Source organism: Orbicella faveolata, unplaced genomic scaffold, assembly GCF_042242905.1.
Source record: "Orbicella faveolata isolate gen_17 unplaced genomic scaffold, um_ofav_v1 contig_46, whole genome shotgun sequence".
NCBI lineage: Eukaryota > Metazoa > Cnidaria > Anthozoa > Scleractinia > Merulinidae > Orbicella > Orbicella faveolata.
The window spans coordinates 32276094-32282114 of NW_028301576.1; positions in this window are offsets into that span (position 1 = coordinate 32276094).

Below are 6021 nucleotides of genomic sequence, written 5' to 3' on the forward strand. Positions count from 1 at the left end.
TTCTGAAAATTTAATGCACTTTTAAAATTAACCTTTCAAGAATTAATTACCACTTGAGATATTCATCGTCTTTTTAGATTTCCAAAGTCCTAAATGAATTATAATACGGCCAGACGGGATCACTTCTCATAGACCTTTATTCGCTCTAACATGCACTGGCGAGTCTTTAATTTTCGCAGTTAACAGGCCATAAATCCATTCTCTCTCTCTAGCGCCGTCGTTTTACTTAACTGTGTTGTAACAACAAGGTAACTATGATTTTAACTGTGTCGAAATGTTTAATCACTTGTTGACAACACCTAGCTGTTTCCTTATTATTACTATCTTTACTAGCCCAGTACTCTGCCAGGATAGTGCATATTTGACTGGTTATTTCAGTCCTCTCAATTTTGTTGAAGTCAAGAAATTCAATTTAATAAAAACAAGAAGAAAGCTTAACAAATGTATTTTACGATAAAAATAGAATTTCGGGGAGTTTTTCCTTTAAGAAGTGTCAGGATCCGGTAAGGCGTGAAACGACCGAGGGTTCTTCTACTGAATTTATAGGGTATCGGATGCCGCAGCTCGTTAAGTTGCAAAGCCATATTTTTAACTGTTCTTGTTTCAATCGATTCGTGAATAAGATAGTAAGTAATCAAAAAGTCCTGCTGACAGCTACAGAGGAGAGCAGTCTTCATTGACAATAATTTTCGTTGTAGTGTGTACTGAGACTGGTTAGATGTTTATGGGAAGGAATTGAAGAAATAAGGACTTCCAGTGGTCCATTGCAGCAGATACTTCTTTGTTGGTTCACATCCGTCACAAGTTCATGTCTTACTAAGCCATCTCAAGAAATCACGTTTCATTCGTCAGATTCTGCTCTTCTGCACGGACTGACTTCACTTTCCAGAGAAGTAACTCTAGAATATTACCATTAGTTGTTAACAGTTACAATATATGTCGATTACTCGGTTTGTCTTTTGGCATTGTTTTCCCTTCTACATCAGGTTCATGCTAATTATCTGCTTATTAACCCTTTGAATACCAAACTTTCGCCAAAAAATACCGTTTTTAACCGTTTAGTCAGGTTTTTTGGCTGCCATGACGCTAAATAAGCCTAAGTTTTGCTAAGAAAGCTTTTTTTTTTTTACCAAAGGGAGAGATTTTTTGAGGATTACGTACAAAATTGAGCGATATTTCAATTCCGGGAATGCGCATCAGCCAAAATTTGGACTTTGCTGAGGACATCCAAATCAAATTGTTACAAGCGTCTTGTCTCACCTGGGGCAACATGATATGTTACATGTAACACATGACGGCCAGAATAAGACGACAAGAAAAAGAAAAATCACGTTTGAAGGACTAGTGTTAAAATCACAAACGCATGTTTGTCAGTACACACGCATCCCCTTCGACTGGATGTTGTTATGTCTTGGTAATGAGAATTTCGTTGTAACATCATAACAGACATTAGCTTACGTGAATACCAGGTCAAGCTTGATTGTGAACTTTTAAGTTCAAATTTAACTTGTGTGTGAAAACGTCTCTCCAGTTTTTTCCTGTTTAGCTTTAGAGCCTGTTAAGAAAGTTCTAAATCAGTCTCGGCTGCAAAAATATTTATGTTCCTGACGTTCCACAGACACTTGGAGCATTAAAAGCGTGTTCGCAGTGTTATGTGCGGTGTTTGTTATTCTTTGATGACAGTTCTGATATCGCATTAGCTTTCTAAACATGTGCAAACTCAGTCTTGTCCAACGGAATTTTTTAATCGATCTCACAGCAATCTTCGCGATTTATCTCGCCAAATACGCACGATAATCAATTCGAATTTTGCGTGAGGTCAACATCTTTGCAATGTTTAATTTTCTCCCTCGCGAGTTCAAGCTGGGAAAGTGAGCAATACCCTCATTGACCAATCACAACCACTTTAAGCCATAAGGAAAGTTCAACTGTCGCAACATATTGTTATTGTCGAATTGTAATCTGCATGTCAAGGTTCAACTTTCAACCAAGTCAAAGCTTAAATTAAGAGACTGGAACACAAAAACTTCAATATCGTGTTCACCAACAACGGAGCAATTACATGATAAATGATAGGGCCGGTATGAATTCTGCTTTCCCCGGGGCTACAGAACTGTTCATGATAAGGACAATCTGTGATGAGTGTAATAAGATGCTCGACTTTAAATTGTGTTATATACAAAAAGCAGAGTGGACGTAAATCGTGCTCTGTTTTTCTTTAACCCAGGATATATGGATCATTATCAGTAGCTGGGAGCAGAATGCTATATAAAAATAGTCATAACAAATAACAAAAGCAACCTTTTGTAATGCAGCTCGTGTAGTCACCTCTGTGTAAGTATACATTTAAGTCTGGGCTTTTATGTTGAAAAGCACGCTTTTTAAGAGTTCAGAAAAGTGTTCAAGGGAGTGTTACAAAGTGTGCGTTTAACTTACTAGCCCAGACTAAACAAATACTTATACAGCAGTATTTAGATGAACTGAATTACATGATTTGTTATGACCATTATTATATAGCATTCTTTCAGCTACTGATTATGGTACGGATAACTTTGTTTGTTTTCATAGCCTCGTTCTTTGGTGCGATTTGTCTAAGATCAGACTAAAGCAAAGAAGAACTGGACGCTGAGGGCGTCTCTCTTTGGAACTCACTAATACTAAGTCACAATTATTCCACTAGGACTTGTTAGATATGAGAAGATAGATAACGCCAACGAGGGGCGTAATCGTTTTCAACTTCAACTTCAACTTCACTTTATTTTGCACTTACATTTTGAAATTATAATATTGGCATAAAAAAAGAAAAAAAGATACCTATATAACAATTAAAGGTGACCATCTCATATCCAAGAAGGTAAAATGACTCGATTTGAATTTTCGGGACGACCTTTATCACCACAAAGTCAGAGTTGCCTTCTCCCTTCAAAACGAGTATCGGGATAAACGAGGGATTGTTTTAAGAATTTTCTTTAGATGGCAGATTCGACTGGATTCATCATTTGTTTGAAGCTTGTTGAAGGGAAAGGAATGCTATAGCCTGTGAGCAGTTTATCTGGTTTGTAATTTTCCGTTTAATGCGAGCAATTCCAAACCAGAGAGAGCGTGAGCGAGCTTGGAAGACCACCAGTGTGACCATTAGATATGTTTCATTCTACACATTAACATACTCGTGGAAAAAGATAGAAATTGTTTTTGAATTGTACTTTCTACTTCAACCAGATTCATCGTTTGTTTGAGTAAGGAGGGCCATAGTTTACGAGCAGGAATTCTGGTTTGGAATTTCACGTTTCTTGCGAGAACTCCAAACCGGAGAGTCTGCTTTGCAAGACCTCAACAGAACACGAACATAAACTTGTAACTTGTATTATTTGGCACACGAGGTCAACACGTACATGGAAAAAAACTAAACCTGAGAGCTTGTTGTTTGGTTTGGAATTCTACGTTTAATGCAAGAAATTCCGACCCAGAGCGTCTGCTCGCTAAGAGAACCGACCATGTGACCGTTATTAGAATTACATCATTTGACACACAAATATACCCACTGGAAAAACGAGATGTTTTGCAGTTTGCCTTCTAAAAACAATAGATGACGCATTCGAATGTATTCATCGTTTGTGATAAAAAGGACCAGAGCCTGCAAGCAGGTAGCGATTCTATGGCGGTCTTAATCCATTAAGACTAATCTAACTGATGTAGGTAACAGATTAACTCTTAGAGGAAGAAGAACCAGAGCGTGCGAGCAGGAATTCTGATTTGGAGTTTTGTGCTTCATGCGAGAAATTCCAAACCGACCAGAGAGTCTGCTAGCTAGGAGGACAATAAATTGGAGTGTTTTACTTTCATCATTTGGGACACTGACACATTAAATTCTGACCTAACTATGGAAGATGTCATATTGACTCTTTGAGAAAAGAATATCATAGCCTTTGAGTGGAAATTCTGATTTTGAATTTCGTGCTTCATGCGAGAAATTCCAAACCAGAGAGTCTGCTCGCTGGGAGGACCATCACTTGAAGCGTTATACTTTCATTTGACACACTGACACACTCATTGGTAAACGATGAAGACTCTTTCTAGTCTAGCGGTAGATGACACATTCAACTGAATTCATGGGGCGTCGGTTGAGGAAAGACCAGAAGCCTGCGAGAGGGATTTCTGGTTTGGAATTTTGCACTCCACGGGAGAAATTCCAAAGCAGAGAGCCTGCTTGCCTGGAGGATCATCTGTTGGAGCGTTAGACTTTCTTCATTTGACACAATGATACACTCCTCGGAAAACGATGGAGTCTATTTGTAGTGTTTGCTAACGGTAGATGACAGATACAACCGAATTCATGATATGTCGGTTGAGAGAAGACCGGTAGCCTGCGAGCAGGAACTCTGGCTCGGGACTTCGTTCTTTCTCCGAGCATTTGCATCGAACTAGTATTAGCTGGTGATTATGCAATACAGGAATCATTGTTTTGCGTAATTAGTCAAAAAGGGGAAAGAAGCTCGAAGCCAGTCGGAATGGCGTAACGCGCAAGTCGCTAAAACACTACATGATGTGAAAGAGTTGACCTTTCAGGTACTTAAATCTTTCTCGACACAAATGCTATGCTCATAGCATTCGAAAATGATTTCTTTATTTCATATTTTGTTAAATCCGCAGATGATTACCATTGTTCTACAAGTAACCATTCATGGACTAAACATTTCTGTAGCCGGGCAATGGGGGAGGGGATTATTTAGGCTGGTGTTTGGCCTCTTTAGGGCCAACAACCCTTTCCCAACCCGGCTACCACTCTCAATCGCTTAGCCTCGGTAAGTGAAGGAATGCAAGTTTGAAACTTATTAGTAACTGTTCGCGATATTTTTTGATATTGGATAATGGACTTTCTATTTTATATCATAGGATTCTCCATCAACTGGAGCGTAAGACTTTCATTTGATATACTGGCACATTTAACGGACAACGAGGGTGTCTATTTGTGGTGTAGTTTTGTAGATGACAGATTCAACTGAATTGATGGTTCGTCGATTGAGGGAAGACCAGTAGCATGAGGGTAGGATTTCTGGTTTGGAATTTCGCGGTTCCATGGGAGACTGAGCTCCAAGCCATAGAGTCTGTTTGCTAGGAGACTGAAAATAACGATTCTGACAGAACATCCATGTACTTATTTCAGCTTTGGAACCGATAAGAACACGGTTTTTGATGTTACCAGGAGCCATAGTCGGGCACGGAGACCGTAAGCGCGCGCCATTTCTAGTATTGGGGCTGTCCCCATGATATGGGACAATTTTTCTAATTTTAGAACAGATTGCGCCATCATGTGCGACACACGCGTGTACAATGCTGCGAGGATTTTTACGGATGTAGCGCGAGGAAATGGCGTCCGAAATTCCCGAAATGTTTGATGCTTTTGGCCCACAAATCAATACGTTCATGTCTGTTGGAAGTTTATTTCAGTATTTTCGTCGTAAGCTGCTCCAGTTTAAGTGAGGTAAGACAATGTCGAATTTAGTTATGTGCCGCTTTATATCACTGACCAAGTTGTGTTCCTCAGCTTCTTTTACAAGGGCTCCACATTACTCCACTCTTAGTTCCACATATGTTGAAGATTGACAACTTTTCCAAAACACAGCAAAAAACTAGTTGGATATATTTGGATATAGCAGCGTTTCAGAACTTCAAAGTTTCCCTCCTCTTGCCACACGCTTGCGAAGATTTCGCCAGAGTCTATCTCGACCGAAGAGTAAAAAAAGAAGATAAATAATTGCAAGTTTGAATTTCGCCTGAATTGTAAGCAACGCTTGATGTTTTATCAAGGCCCAATAAGTGACAATAAGGTTTATCTCTGTAGATGCTGCTCAGTTTTGTTTGTGTAAAAATCCAATAAATTGTCTGTTGTCCAGGAATAAGAGCGACAGCCTATGCGTGTTTTGTACAGTCAGTAAAACATGACAAATTGGACTTCCACACTTTCGTTTCAAAACGTACATCAAACTCATATAATATCTCTAGTTTTTAAATATGTTTAAG